The sequence below is a fragment of the Acomys minous genome (genome assembly GCF_964271855.1).
Source record: "Acomys minous genome assembly, chromosome: 6".
NCBI classification, from domain to species: Eukaryota; Metazoa; Chordata; class Mammalia; order Rodentia; family Muridae; genus Acomys; species Acomys minous.
In genome coordinates, this window is record NC_140487.1 from 17,741,355 (window position 1) to 17,756,159 (window position 14,805).

A 14,805-nucleotide genomic window follows, 5' to 3' on the forward strand; every position below is an offset into this window, starting at 1 on the left:
ATTATCCATCATATTGGGCCACCCAACGATTCCGTGTAAAGGATACAGCATAGGGTTGGCACCCAGGAAACACCTCTTTACATCAGATGTGGATTTCTGGCTTGTTAGCATCATTACTCGCTAAATTTTCTTTCCACCCAGTTAACGGTTTCTAGCAGTGATCGTTCAATAAACTTATCTAGGGACATAAAAGGAGGGATGAGCCTGGTATCCGTATAAATATAGTGTTAGGAAGCACTATTTGACACTCATTTCCTGTGATCCGCAAGGCTCTCCAGAAACCGGGGTTTGAATCTGTGGCAAAGGGTAAGATGGGATGAAATGCTGTGTCTAAAACAAGAATACTTCACAGGTATGGCGTACGGATATGAAAAAACAGGTATGAATATACACACTCAGCTGTTTTTCTAACAGGGCCTTAGCCTTTAAGGGCAAATGTGGATTCCAGACGCAAACCTCTGACTGTTTAGGCACTGACCTAAAGAAATGCCCTGTCCACTCGAGTCACCAAACTCTATAAAGTAGCACACACTCCTTACACAATACAAGGAAGGAACTCTGGGGCGTTCTCTGCGTTGGCCACCTGTAGACGGGTCACTGTGACGCGAACGCTATGGACACGTGGAACACCTGCCGGAGAGCAGGGGCGGGGTCGTCTCCGGCAGCAGGTCCAAAGGCGGTATACCCTAGAGATGGGGGTCACAGGAAGACCCCAGGGAGTGGAGAGAGGGACACTCGCTCCTCTCATCCCTTATCAGCCCCACACAAGGTGAGACCACCGCCCTCTCGCTACGCGGATCCCGGGGTCCCGCAGAGATCGGCCGCTGATCGCTGTCCCTGTGGGGAGGGGAGGCGGCAGGCGCTGGTGGAGGGGAGGGCGCCGGTTCGGCCAGCAGCACTGCACTGCTGCGCGCACCGGCACCGCGCTGCCATTCCGGCTGGCGGCGGCTGCTGCAGGAAGGACCGCTTCCTGCGCTCCCCGCCCCTTCCCTCGCCAGTGCTGACGCTGACGTAGGCGCAGGGAGCTAGAGGGACGCTCGGATCTCCGCCGGGAGGCTCCTAGGAGCCGGGGCTCCGAGGTACCTGCCCTCCGGGGCCGGGGCGGGGGCGAGCCGGGCGGGCTGAATGCTGCAGCGGGAGACGCCCGGCTGCCGGGGCGGTCGGGGGCGCCAAGCCAATGCTGCCTCTGCTGCCCTTTGCGGGCTGCGACTAACAGGCGGGTCACCTCGTCCACCCCGGGTTCGGGTGCGGGTGGAGCATCAGCCCCCTTCTCTCCCGTAGATCCTCCCTTGGGCCTGGCGGTGTAGAGGATGCGCGCGCCCTGGGAGCGTGCGTCAGCCCCCGGGAGCGGGAGGGAAGCACCTGCGCCCACACCCAAGCCGCATCCCCAGCGGTGCCTGGCCTCCCTTTCTCAGAGCTTGTGCGGGCCTACACGTTTCCCCTCCCCAGGTCCCCTCTAGAGAGCTACTTGGGTCTAGGGCTGACTTGTTGACAAGTTCACCTGCAGCGGTATCTGATGCTTGCTTTTGCGGTTCCTTCCATTGCTGGTCTTTGGCAGGGACGGCTAAGAGCTAAAGGATACCTTTTTTTTATAATGACTGGTGCCAGGAGGCCTGTGGTTGGCCCCTGCGGGCTAGGAAGAGTCACCGAGCACGCCACGTTCTTGCAAACGCTGGTGCGCGGTTTTCTTTGGGTGCTGCGTTGCTGACTCCGCCTTTCCTGCCCCAGGGCTGATGCAGCTCCTGTTTCCTCTGAAAGTAATATCCTGTTATGCCAGTCTTTCTCCCAAGCGGCTCCCATTAACCTCCCTACTGCCTTTTGACTTAAAGAGTCCCAACGCCTCACACTTCTCTTTTGGGGCCTTTAATGCCCCGTACCCATATGATGGCAAATGACTATAGGGTTCTCTTGGGGAGGGGGGATTAAGGTTCAGAAAGGAGACTATATTCTCCTTTTTTAGATAGCACTGAAAATAATGCAAGAAAGGGTTTAGCCATAAACCTGGGTACCTGTCTCTGAAACCTAAGAACTGGTAACTAAAAATCCGTGGAGCTGGAAAAGACATCACCAGCTGATTTGGAACTGGTAATGAATGGAGGAAGAGACACCATTATGGCCATATTGACAGTAACTTACTACATGCATGAGTGTTTATTTCAGCGCTGTCTCTCAAATTGGCTCCCATGGTTCTCTGGTTTAAATCTGACATCTCAACTGCTCTGAAGTTACAGAGTAAAGGAGGACAATAATTATGAAATCCTCACTCCAAAATGTTTCTTACTTTTTCTTAAACCACACGTACACGCATGGACACACACTTAATTCTTTATCATTGTTCTGTGTGTGTGTCTTGCATGATGTATGGGTACACTTGTACCCCTCACATGGGAAGGTCAGAGATAACTTTGTGGCCTTGGTTGTCTCCTTGAACCTTTGCATGGGCTCTTAAATTCAGGTCCTCAGCCTTGTGCCATAAGTACCTTTACCTGCCCAGCCATCTCACTCACTGTCCAAGACCAATTGCTTCTGTTTTCTTTTTAGGTGTCAGTCTTTATTTGTAAAAACATCTTTGTAGAGAATACTATGGGGTCAAAGTAAGTTCATGACCTTTAGTCTCTCAAACACATTTGATCTTAGCCCAGTTCATGAGTTCTGATCGCAAGAGATGTTATTTATAATAGCATTTCTTATTGCTTAGAAAAATGGTTGCAATGTTATTAAAAATGAATCTTAAGAAAACACAGCTGTTAAACTAGAGTTCTGCTAATTGCAGTAAGTGGGGAAACCTGAGATTATATAACTGACCCTTGCTCCTCCACGGAATGCTAAAGACACCAGCTGGTAATTGTCTGTGAGTTTATAGCCTTTCCTACATCTGGTAGACCTCGAGTCTCTAAACTGCTGTGCCTGGGCATCTTTATTTCTGTATATAAACTTATGAAAAGTGCTTTAAATCTTGCTCCCCAGTAGACAGTCTTCAACATGACCATTCCCAATGTATCTCGTGACACAGGAACATTCTTTTTTCCCAAGTTGATGTAGTTTTATTGGTGAAAGGGGGTGTGTGACAACTGTGACGAGATCTAGTAGGGTAAAGGAGTGTTGATCATGAACTCTGAAGTTACAGAGGTGCACAGCAGAGGGTGGGGAAACTGATAGGTCGTCCAGATCAGGAAACATTTTCCCACCTTACTGGGTAACCCTGGCAGCTGGAAGCCTAAAGAAAGGTGGCAACAAGAGGGCTGGCTGCTGTTCGCGAGTGTCTCACTAATATCAGGTACAAGGGATGTGCGCTCAAAGGAACAGAGATTACAGTTTATGAGCCTTGTTACTCCCCACACCCACCCAGAATCTGCCCCGGAGAGCTTCACACTCCACAGCCGATCGAGGTGAATCCTTTTCTCTTCTTCGTGGTTTCTAAGCAGTTACTTTTCAGTCCACAACATATGTAGGACCCAGGAAGAGTACAGAGAACTCACAGACTTTGAGTTTCAGTTTGAGCAGGATTGGAGCCTGTGAAGAAGAGCCTCTCTCCCAGAGGCTCATGTGCTGAAGGCTTGGTCGCCAACGTAGTGTTCAAAGATGGGGTTTGGGGAACGGATTGGATCATGAGAGCTCTAACCTAGTCTGTGGCTTAGACCAGTAATGGATTCACAATTTGAAGGCAGTGGTGGATGGTGGTGGATCTGATTGGAAGAAGTGACCCAACATGGGCATGTCACATCACATATCAGGTCTTTCTTCCTCTCTCGTCCCTCATTCTGTCTGCTTCCCCATGAGGTGAGAAGCCCTGCTCTGCCCTGCCCTTTCTTTTTAATGAGATATTTGTATTAACTCTCTGAGGAATTTATACAATGTAATTTGATCATATTTACTCCCTACTTGGCTCCTATCCCAGCTCCTCCCAGATCCACCGCCAACATTCTTGCACCCTCCAATTTTCTTTTTGATTAGTATGGCTACATGAAAATATACATATATGTATACACACATATGTATACATTATTTATGACATATACTACTGAATCCATTTAGTGTGGTTTGTGTGTATGTATTTAGGCCACTTGGTATTGGATAACCAACCAGGGTTCTCGGGAAATCTAAGTCTCCCTCTCTCAGAAGTCATTTTTTTGCCTCTTACTCTCTATCTGGGGGCAGAGCCTTGTGAGAAGCCGCTAGCAACGTTGCCTTGTCAACTGATAATGCTTTTGTTCAGGTCTTGTTTAGGCTTCCACCATATTGTGTTGAGATTTCACGGATGTGGTTTCCCTGTACTAAATATATAAAAGACATAACCTTGCAGCAGCCATCCTGATCCCCTGGCTCTTAAAATCTTTCTCCCTCATCTTGCATGGTGACCCTGAACTTTAGGTGTAAGGGGTTGTTTTACAGGTTTGCCATTTGGGACTGGGCATCCGCAGTAAGTTGTTTTCAGCATTTCAGTCAGTGGTGGCTTTCTGTAATGCTCTCCATCTTCTGCAAAAAGAACCTTTCTTGATAAAATGTGAGAGCAGTGTTTTCCTGTAGGTATAAGGATAAATATTTAGGATGCAATTAAGAACTACACTGGTTGAGAAAGTGGCAGCAGTGGGTTTTCCTCTAGGATCCAAGACTGCAGAGTGGGAGAGAATCTTTTCTAGCTATAGATCTAATAGAGGATTAATATTCAGAATATATAAAGAACTCAAAATAAAGAGCCAAGAAAACAATTCAATTAACAATTCAATTAACAACGCAGTTAACATTATTTCTTCTCAAAAGAAGAAATAAAAATGTCCAAGAGGGATCTCAAAAAATATACAACATTCTTAGGGACACAGAATTTAAAACTGCTTTGATATTCCATCTTACCCCCTTAGAATGCCTATTATGGAGAAAACCATTGACAATAAATGCTGACTAGAGTGTAGGGGAAGGAAATCCACTGTTGGTGGATTGCAAGCTGCGGCAGGCACTCTGGAAATACAAATGAAGAATTCTCAAAAAATCTAAAGCTAGCTCCACTGTATGGCCCAGATATACTATTGTAGAGCACTGAACAATTCTACTCCACTTGCTCAGCCATGTTCACTGCTGCGATATTTGCAATAGCTAGAAAATGGAAACAACCTACGTTTCCTTCAGCTGAGGAATAGACAAGGAAAATGTGCTTGGATTTTCTTGAGTAGATTTTTGGGGTGGATGACACAGTTGGAATTTCATTGAGCTGTAGAGGAAAGTGACATCGTGAAAGTTTTTCGTTAAGTGGATGGAACTAGAAAATCTCCTGAGTGAGGTACCTCAGCCCCGGAAGACGAATGCCACGTGCTTCCCCTTGTTTGTGGCTCTTTGCTCTGAGTCTTTCCTTGTGGGTATTTAGGCTGGAGTAGATGCAGAGACCAGGCATGCAGGATAATCTATGCGCCGAGAAGATTAAATATGCTCACCACTGTCAACTCAGAATTAATTTCAGTTACGTCCTGGGTCGTTGCAAAAGCATTAGAGGCGCCAGTAGGAAATGGAGGCTTGATATTTAAAAGAACTTGGAAAAAGAGAACCTCGCAGGTGTCAATTTTAGAATATATTTAGCCAAAAATACATGAAGTTAAAAAGAGAATGATTGAAAGTTAAAACAAAACAAAACCTAAATGCAACCTAAGTGCTGTAGAGTGAAAAACAAAGAACGCGCATTTCATGATAGACCACTGACGACACAAATAATAATAATTTTTATGACAGTCTGAATAGAAGAGCAGAAAGGTTCTCTAATTCCAAGTGGTGAGAGGATTGGGAGGAGTCTCTCTCTAAAGCAGTCCAGTAGCATGCATGTTGAGAATTCATGCCCCTGTTGCTATCTTCAGCATTGCTCCCTCTCATTTCTCTGGTCCCAGAACAGGGCATGATTAACAGTGCTTGGAAGATAATAGTATTTTGGGCTCCTTGTTAGTTAGAAGAAATCAAACCTTCTAAGTGATGGTTCCTGGGTGGGCATCCTTAGTCAGAGAGCAAACTGCCAGTTTAATAAGTGGTGCCCCTTTTCCTTGTTGGTAGAGGTCCTATCAGTGAGTGAGTCCATCATTTGAAAGTACTGTTTGCATAGTTGCACCTTAGTGGCCACAGACCTGAGCCACCATTTTTTTAGCCTCTTACCCAACCTCATGTCAACCTAGTCTAACTCGGAGTAGTTAAAAATAGGTCAGACGTCCAAAACCGTTTTGAATTTACCAGTTATTGGCCAAGGAGGGGGGATTATTTTCTAAGCTTTAAAAAAAAATTTTTTTTTTTTGTTTTATTTCTTTCCTTGCAAAATGGGAATGGAGGCTGCCCCTTGACCATGTCCTGCAGATGAAGTCGTTGTATTAGGTGCTGCTCCCATGTAAAGTGTTCAGTTGATGACAGCCGACAATCCTAACGTCCTGGTGCCATGCTTGGTGCTAGGGAAACAGATGAAGTTGAGGGCCCCTGCTCTCAAGAGAGATACAAATGGGACCCGCTTGTGCAGGAGAATAACAAAGTACAGTGTTGTTTGCAGCATGAGTCAGTTAAGTGGGAGTGTAAGAATAGGGAGTAGACGGCATGTGTTGGGGTGAGGCGACGTTCTTGGGGAGCTGGCGTTTGAGGAGACTCGAGGACTGTAAGCTGCAAGGTGATCAACTGACCAGAAAAGGAGGGCGTTTTCCCATGTCAGAGTATATTCTGGGAAGCTCTAGGTGTCTGAAATGCCCAGGAGGAGCAGTGCTTTGTGACATACAGTTCATGTTGGGTGGGTGGGGGGGGGTGGGGAGGGAGCAGGAAAGAGTCTCATGTTTTTACTATGAAGTTCAGAGTCTCTCTAGTGGCCAGGAACAGTAAGGCATTTTGGGTTGGGGAAGAAGCAGGATGATTACATTTGCATGTTACAGTAACTGTGCATAAAATAGTGTACAAGAATGGAGTGGGCAGACACAGGACTAAAGCTGCCTCGGAAGTCCTCGGCTGGATCTTGTCTGTGCAGGCAGAGAGGGGGAGAGATGTGCCGAAGGAGAAATAATGGAGAGAGCATGGAGGCTAAAATGAAAGAGATGACAACTTCTCAACTTAGGTTACCTGGTGGAGTTCGTGCTGGTGGCCAGCATAGAGACTGTGTAGAAGTGAACAAGGTTGGGTTGGGCCTTAGATGTCCTGAATTTGAAGAGTCTATGGGACTTCTGTGTGAAGTCTCAGAGAGGAAGGATGTAGCTAAGTAAAGGGCTCCCTTTGAGGGGGCAGAAGGTGGGAGGCGGAGATAGAAATGACGATGTGGAGTTCATACTCTGGACAGGTGTTTAATTTTGGAAGTCGTTGGCGTGTGTGTGTGTGTGTGTGTGTGTGTGTGTGTGTGTGTGTGTGTGTAATCTGGTGATTGAAGTGTGCCAACATGAAATCACCTAGGTAAACTAAGGCAGTGAAAGGGTGGAACACTGCATATATACAGTGATATTTGAGATGTGGGCATGGAGGCAGAGGCTCTATTGGGAAGATTTAGCAAGGAGAGTTGTTTTCTTCTGGGCATCTTTGGGTGATTCCTCAAGAAATAGAGAGAGGGAAGAGGATGGTACCTTGTGGTAGGAAGAAGTTGAATGTGAACAGAAAACTGAAAGCAAGGAAAGTGAACTAACTTGAAATAGAAGGAATAATAGGTGGTCAAAGGTCAGAGAGGGCTGAGGGCTGGGGGCTGGGGACTGGGGGCTGGGGGCTGGGGGCTGACTGTGCCCCCTGGTGGTTCCAAAGAAGTAAGCCGTGTGCGCAGAGAGCAGACGCCATGACAGAAGGTGTCCAGTGCCAGTCCAAGGCCATGGCTCCCAGTGTGCAGGAGCGGAAAGACTGCCCCTCGTCACCCTGGGGAGCTTTTTCCCACTTGCTGTTCCCCGAGGCCAGCGGTCTTCTCATCCACTGCTCTCAGCACTGCCCTGCCCCTGAGCAGCATCACAGTGAAGCATACGTGTTGTTGCCAGACCATCCTTCCCTTCTGTTCCCTGCGTCACTCCTCTGTCCTGCTGACCTGGAGGTGTCATGTAACTTCCTTGTTCTTATAACTGGGCTAGCCCTACCAGGTATGCACACACTGACCTGCCCTTCCAGATTCTCATCAAAGCCACTAGCCTGCCGTGTAAGCTCTGGGCTTCTTCAGTACCCTTTAAGCTCATAAGCATATTCACGGAGAAAGTAGAAAGAAACTGGGATAGGCACCCTGCTTCGGCTCTCAAATAACATGAACTAGATGGCCCAGTTAATAGAGATGGCCAAAAATATCATTTTCTCTTTCTTTGTTGCTGACTCTTAAGATTTCTGTTCCTTGCTCGTTAAGCCGCTGTAACCTCAAACAAGATTCACTTGCCACAGTTTAACCAAGGAAAGTCCTGGAATCCATGCCATTTCCAGAGAAAGGAGCTGTGGTGGCTTGTTTACAGGGCCCCTGCCCAGCACTGACATTTTATAAACCGCATTCTGGCGTGTGTTTACTTCAGCCATCTATGGCTAATGAAAGAGGCCAACGCTGTGCCTTGGGAAGTTTCCTTCAGCACTGAGCCTCGGTTCCCTTACTCGTGAAAACAGGAGGCTAGACTGAATGATCCAGATCCTCTGTAGTTCCCAGCTACAAGAGCCTACAGTCATAGACTCGTCCTAAACTCTTTAGGAGGCTTTAAATAGTAAGTGAATTAAAAAAAAAAATCTAGCATCTATGTCACCATCCTCTAATTGCTGCTGGCACTAAGCCAGTATACAGTCTTACATCCTTATGGTCCCTGTAGTCACAGTGTTTTTATTTCCACTACGTTAACTATTCTGTTTTGTGTATGAGATGCATCTATTTCATAGATATATTTCATCTCATTTGTATCTCATCTGTAAATATGTATCTATTTTGTATTTGTGCTTCTAAGTATATAAAGAGAGAAAGTTAGATATAGATGGGGATTCTTATACTTTTAAAAACTTAGTTCTAGGGCTTGAACCTTAAGGCCTCTTGTCCATGGGGCAAGCTCTCTACTGCCACGCTGCATGTCACATCCCGCTTTGTATTTGGCAGTAGGGTTTCATACTGTAGAACACACAAGTCTTGAATTGGCTGTCTTCCTGCCTTGGCCTTCTGACTGTCTTTCACTTTTGATGGTCTTTTAATACTCCCCTCTGCTCTGTCACTCACACAAACCTTATATGAATCAGCAAGTATGGCATATAGACTGGATCTTTTAGAAAAAGTTAGAAGAATTTGATGGATGACTTTTGTAGATTAAGTCACTTAACGCCAGCATATATATATATTTTGGGGGGGGGGCATAGTGCCACACGCCTGTAATCCCTGCACTCAGGGAGGCAGAGGCAAGTGGATCTCTGTGGATTCCAGGCCAGCCTAATCTACAAAGGAGTCCAGGATAGCCAAGGCTACACAGAGAAACCCTGTCTCAAAAAAAAAATTAGTATATGTGTATAAATGGATTTTGTTTGTTTGTTTTGTTTTAGTTTTTAGAGATAAGGTTCTCTGGGTAGCCCTGGCTGTCCTGGAACCAGCTTTGAAGACCAGGCTGGCCTCAAATTCAGAGATCCCCCTGCCTCTGTTTCCCAAGTGCTGGGATTAAAGGCATGTGCCACCACCACCCAGCTGATATTTTTTAATATGTCTGTGACCAACTAAAATCTTCAATTCTAGGAAGGAAATGGATTAAAGGTATCATGTACTTAGCATGTAATATTGCTAGCCTAAGCTCTTTGCTCATTTGCCTAATGCCTTAGACAAAGTCTATCCAACAAAAATACTGTGGTAGCCATATAGATAGGATTTGAAGCAGTCTAGTTGTAATATAAAGTGTTCTTAGTTTAAAACACTAAGAAAAGCAGACAAAGTTCACTTTTGTTTTGTATTACTCAATACATAAAATATTTAAGTATGAATTATAAAATATATAACACATACATAGGATACAATTAAATATAAAATATCCATGTATTATATTTAAATGTATATTGTATATTCCATTTAATATTAGTTTGATCTATTATAGAAAGTCAATATAAAATGAAGTTCTATAGAATTTAAATATATATGGATATATAGGTGAAATACAAATGATTTGTATAAACAAAAATATAGATTTATTAGTGAGATATGGGTTTGGAGTTTTTTGTTTTGTTTTATTTTGTTATCTTAAGTCTTTGAAACCACCTATGAGTTTTACATAGACAGTACACTTGAATTCCAGCTAGCTAGTATTTCCAGTGTTTAGTTGCCACATGTGGCCCGTGGCTGCTACATTAGACAGTCTTACGTGATATGGTTAACTTATTGTTCATTGTTCTTTCATAAAAAATTAGAATTGGTTTCCATTCTTTAAAGTAACATTTGAAAGAGACTTCCAAGTTTTATATTTGAGTCCCGGTCGAAATGCAGTTTAGGAATAACATTTAGTACCCAGATCTAGCCAATGGACAGAACACTCTCCACAGTAGAGTGGAGAGTGGGATATTACTTTCTCACATACTCTGGTGCCTCACCTTTGACCATATCCCCTGGAGGGGGAGACCTGGTGGCACTCAGAGGAAGGACAGCAGGTTATCAAGAAGAGACTTGATACCCTATGAGCATATACAGGGGGAGGTAATCCCCCTCAGGAACAGTCATAGGGGAGGGGAATAAGGGGAAAATGGGAGGGAGGGAAGAATGGGAGGATACAAGGGATGGGATAACCATTGAGATGTAACAAGAATAAATTAATAAAGGAGAAAAAAAAGAATAACATTTAGCTCAGTCATTTAATAAGGCCCATGCTGATATTTTAAGGGTGTGTTTCCTTACAGAAGTTTGTTTACACATTTGTCTTTCTTGGTAGGGAGTTCTTCATCACCTTCACACTTCACCTTTTCAGGTTAATGTTTTAGAGAAAACTGCACCATAAATACAGATTAAAATCTGTATGCCACACTTGAGTTAGCATTTGAAAGTCATATAAACTGATAAAAATCAAAGGTGAATATAATTTGTACAGCAAATCCTCTCCCTCTCTTTTTCTTCAGCAATTACATTTTTTCCTCATTGAAGGCCCCAACTATTTGGCCTTTTACTGTTGCTAGTGTCACAATAGTGTAATAAACCATTTTATATGGTTCACCCTTACATGTTTCCTTCATGTTTATTGTCTGCAAATGTCAGCCTCCTTGTATAGCTGCTATGTTTGTTGTAATAGGAAATTTACCTCGGATCGTCCTTTGAAAGCATGATTGTAGCAAAAGAAGAGGAGTGAGACCCAAATAGACCAGACCCCACGCGAGCCTTTGAGGTCTCTGGTTGAATTTTAGCCCCTTTCCAGTGTTCCTCCGTGTGAATCTGACCTTGGGCCTCAACTTAGACAAGTTACCTCCAATTGTGGAACCTACTTTCCTCATCTCAGACCTTGTGTTTCCTATCTCCAGACTTTCTCTTGGTTATAAATATCCTGGAGATTAAAATTGGTTGCAGAGTTTTTGTGAAAGAAGACGTCCTTGTGTCAGATACCCCTGTCACTTTTACAGATAGTGGGTGAGGCCACATAGGTGAAGAGATTTGGAGGGGCTCAAGTTTTTGGTGGTGTCATGGATGTACCAGCTCTTATGGACATTCAGGAACATTTTAGGAAGCATTAATATATATTTATTTGGGGAAGTTGATTTTAATGGTTTTGTGGAATCATTAATGTTAATATTAGTACAGTAGTGCTTGAATTATTTTCATGCTTGGGTAAAATGATTACTTTTAAATATACTAAGACCCTAACTTACATAAAATGCATCTTTAACAGCTACTTGCATCTTTAAAGCTTAATAGAAACTCAGCCATCTCTTAGCTGCTTTGAATAAGGTCAGGATTCCGTTTTCCTCATGTCAGACTTTCTGACTCACAAAATTAAGGCATGATCCTGCCTCGCACTTACTTGTGAACTTATGAAATGTCAAAACAACATTCCAGGGGACATAAACCTAGAAATAGAATCTACTGAAATGTTCAAGTAGTCATAACCTTATGAAAATCTGAAGAGAATCCCTGTGATATGGGAGAGAGGAAAACATCCACTAAATCCAGGCAAATCATCTTCGTTTGTTTAGCCTGTGCAAAGATGGGATGCTAACTCAGCTGCTGATCCTCCATGGCAGCCTCCACTTCTCCACCATGTCAAGACACCATGTGATGAGCCAAGATTGTAAAATCATAAATGCAGTTAATTGTGCCTGAAGAAAGTGGTCCCTTTAATTCACCATTCTTAATGAAACTAGTTTAATGTTTATACTCAAAACACACTTGTACCTATAAGAAATTATAAAATCTATTGTTGATATACCAGAGTGACCAGAGATAAACATCTAGGAAAAGGGAATTGAAAACAAACTACCTCCCCCCACCCACCCAAATGCAGGCATTCAGCTAAGTTTTACCTTATATCTAAACTGCTTTGTACTTTCCTAATTATTCCAAGCCCAGGAGCCAGCATTAGACACCTAGACTGGTTAATTTTCTCTGGTTCACAAGTCCCTATTTCAATAAAAAGGGGCTCCATCCCATAATGTCTATTTATGACTGACATTCAGTCTGCAGTCACATACTAGAAAAGTAAGCTCAAAGTAGACTTGTTTCAGATCAATTGGAAGCAACTAGTGGATGTAAGTACTGTATTTTTCGGACCATAAAATGCACTTTTTTCCCTCCAAAAGTTGAGGAGAAATTAGGGTGCGCCTTATGGTCCGATTGCTGTTTTCACTGTTTTTCTTGTTTTACTGCTCTAAAATCTGGGTGCATGTTATGGACAGGTGTGTCTTATAGTCCGAAAAATACGGTAACTGAAGAAAAGTTAGGTACAGTTCAGTTTTATAAAATGATTGGTTAACGTGTAGGTTTGGACTTACACTGTAGAAGAAGCTAATTTTAAAAATTGTTCATTTTTTTTCAGATGAGATTGAGCTACTTCATAAAAGAAAATGGTACAGGGAAGTCAATGGAAGCAGAAGCCAAGAGACATATAGGCAGCCTAGCCTTTTGATGGGTGCTCAAGTGACTAACCTGCCAGCAAAGGGAACATTTAAAAGATGCTCACTAGTAGATAAATACTAGTAAACGATTTGAGTGTCCACCCTCTGGTGTATTCTGAGTGATCTAAGGGGTAAGAGAGACACAATGTCTTCAGTGACTGGGTACATGTTCCTATGTAATGCATAGCTGCTTATAGCTGGTTACACACACCATGATATACTTCTAGTGCAGGAATAAGTTGTTTCTTCCCCTCATACACACTCATACCTTTTGCTGGACCATAACCACTAATTCTTTGAGACTTGGCACAGAAGTCAGCTCCGTTCCTTCTCTTACCATGCGTTTTCTATCACAGACTGCATTGGCTACAGGTCTCCTTTGCAGTTATAGCCACATGGGATACTGATGCACAGTTTTGTTTTGTTTTACAAAAGCTTAATTGTAAAGAATGGCTCTGGATTTCATCCGATGCAAGAAGTCATTGCTGTGAAAGGCCTACTATTTATGTTACTTAAAGGAACAAAAGTGATTGTCGGATATTTGCCAAGGTAGTGATGACTGTAGCACACATCCAGCCCATCCAGTTTCAGGAGTGTTGAAACGTGAACAGATCCGCACTGTAGATTAGATGCTGTGTGGTCCAGAGATGCTGGCATTAGGGGTGGTCTTACCAGTCAGTGGGAAGTTCTTCTGTCAGATGACACTTCTAGCATTACCACCTTGTTCCCACGTGGCTAAAGTCAGGAAAGAAAGAGACCTAAATGGCGAAGTGCACAATAGAACTGAACAGCTAAGATAGTAACATTTTTATGTAGAACAGAGAATGTTTTTAGTAAATCTGAAAGAAAAATAAAAAAATTCATACCTGCAACTCAAGGCACGCTACCGTAAGCTTAGTACACACCCAAGGAAACAGTATCTGTATTCATGTCCTTCATCTAACAGAAAAAAACTTTCCATTGACTGGAAGAGGAAAATCTACCACTGCCACTGGAATGGTAATTATAAGCATGAAGGTTTCTGCAGGAAACATGACAGAATTAGAAAGTATCATTCACGGGGAGGCTAGTTGCATAATAGAATCTTTTTGTGGGTTGACAGCACCAATGTGATGGAATGACAATCAGTCTCACCTTCTTTCTTGAGTGTTGGCTCAAGGACTTTAGACTGTGTTTGTAATTTATATGTAATCAAAGGTGCCACCAGCTAACTTTACCACCGTGGAGACTCATAGGAAAGTGTTCTAGGCCGAACAAGTGTTCATTACAGATAAGGCCAGCCTGTTTGGAATGAAAATACCTTCTCATATCACGTTGACAAGAGTAATCCAGGATCCTGGTTCAAGGCAGCAAGACTAGACTGACTCCTTCAGTGTGTAGCTATTAGTCAAATTCGGTTTCAGCATTCTGTGAACCTCAGGCTTTTATGGGGAGGAACTGAGACTTCTGTTTATGTCCATACTGTATAGTGGTTCATAGTGATTTTTAAAAGACGAGTGGGACAGTTAATGTTGGGGAATCAAATTGAGAGCTCAATACAGAAAGTGTACCTAAAGAAGGAAACAGGGGATAGTGGTTGGACACAACCCCAATACAGAATATGAAGAGTGTTCCTCTTCCGTGTTCTTAGGTTATATCCCCCAGGGCAAGGTGATCTCTCAGCCTCATGGGCTGGCTGGGACTAACTAGGGTTTTCATAGCTAACCTTGTGCTGTGAGGCAGGCATACTGCAACTCTGTAAAGGTGCAGCTTAGAAAATCCAAGGGAGTTAGTTTGGTTGTCTTAGTATCATCCAAGTGATAGGCGCTAACC

The 14,805-nt window shown here is 43.6% G+C and overlaps 1 protein-coding gene across 10 annotated transcripts in view; it reads left to right on the forward strand.

The window, feature by feature from the left end:
• Positions 1 to 630: 630 nt before the first annotated feature.
• ICA1 (islet cell autoantigen 1) overlaps positions 631 to 14,805 on the forward strand; it is a 138,821-nt gene continuing 124,646 nt past the window's right edge. For 2 of the 10 annotated variants that reach the window (XM_084785913.1, XM_084785918.1), the window contains exon 1: positions 631 to 769. The gene's annotated coding sequence lies outside the window, so the exon portion shown is untranslated. Of the gene's footprint in view, positions 770 to 934; positions 1,080 to 13,103; positions 13,125 to 14,805 lie in introns of those variants that run through there. The other 8 variants (XM_084785922.1, XM_084785914.1, XM_084785915.1 and 5 more) reach the window with 5 other exon arrangements.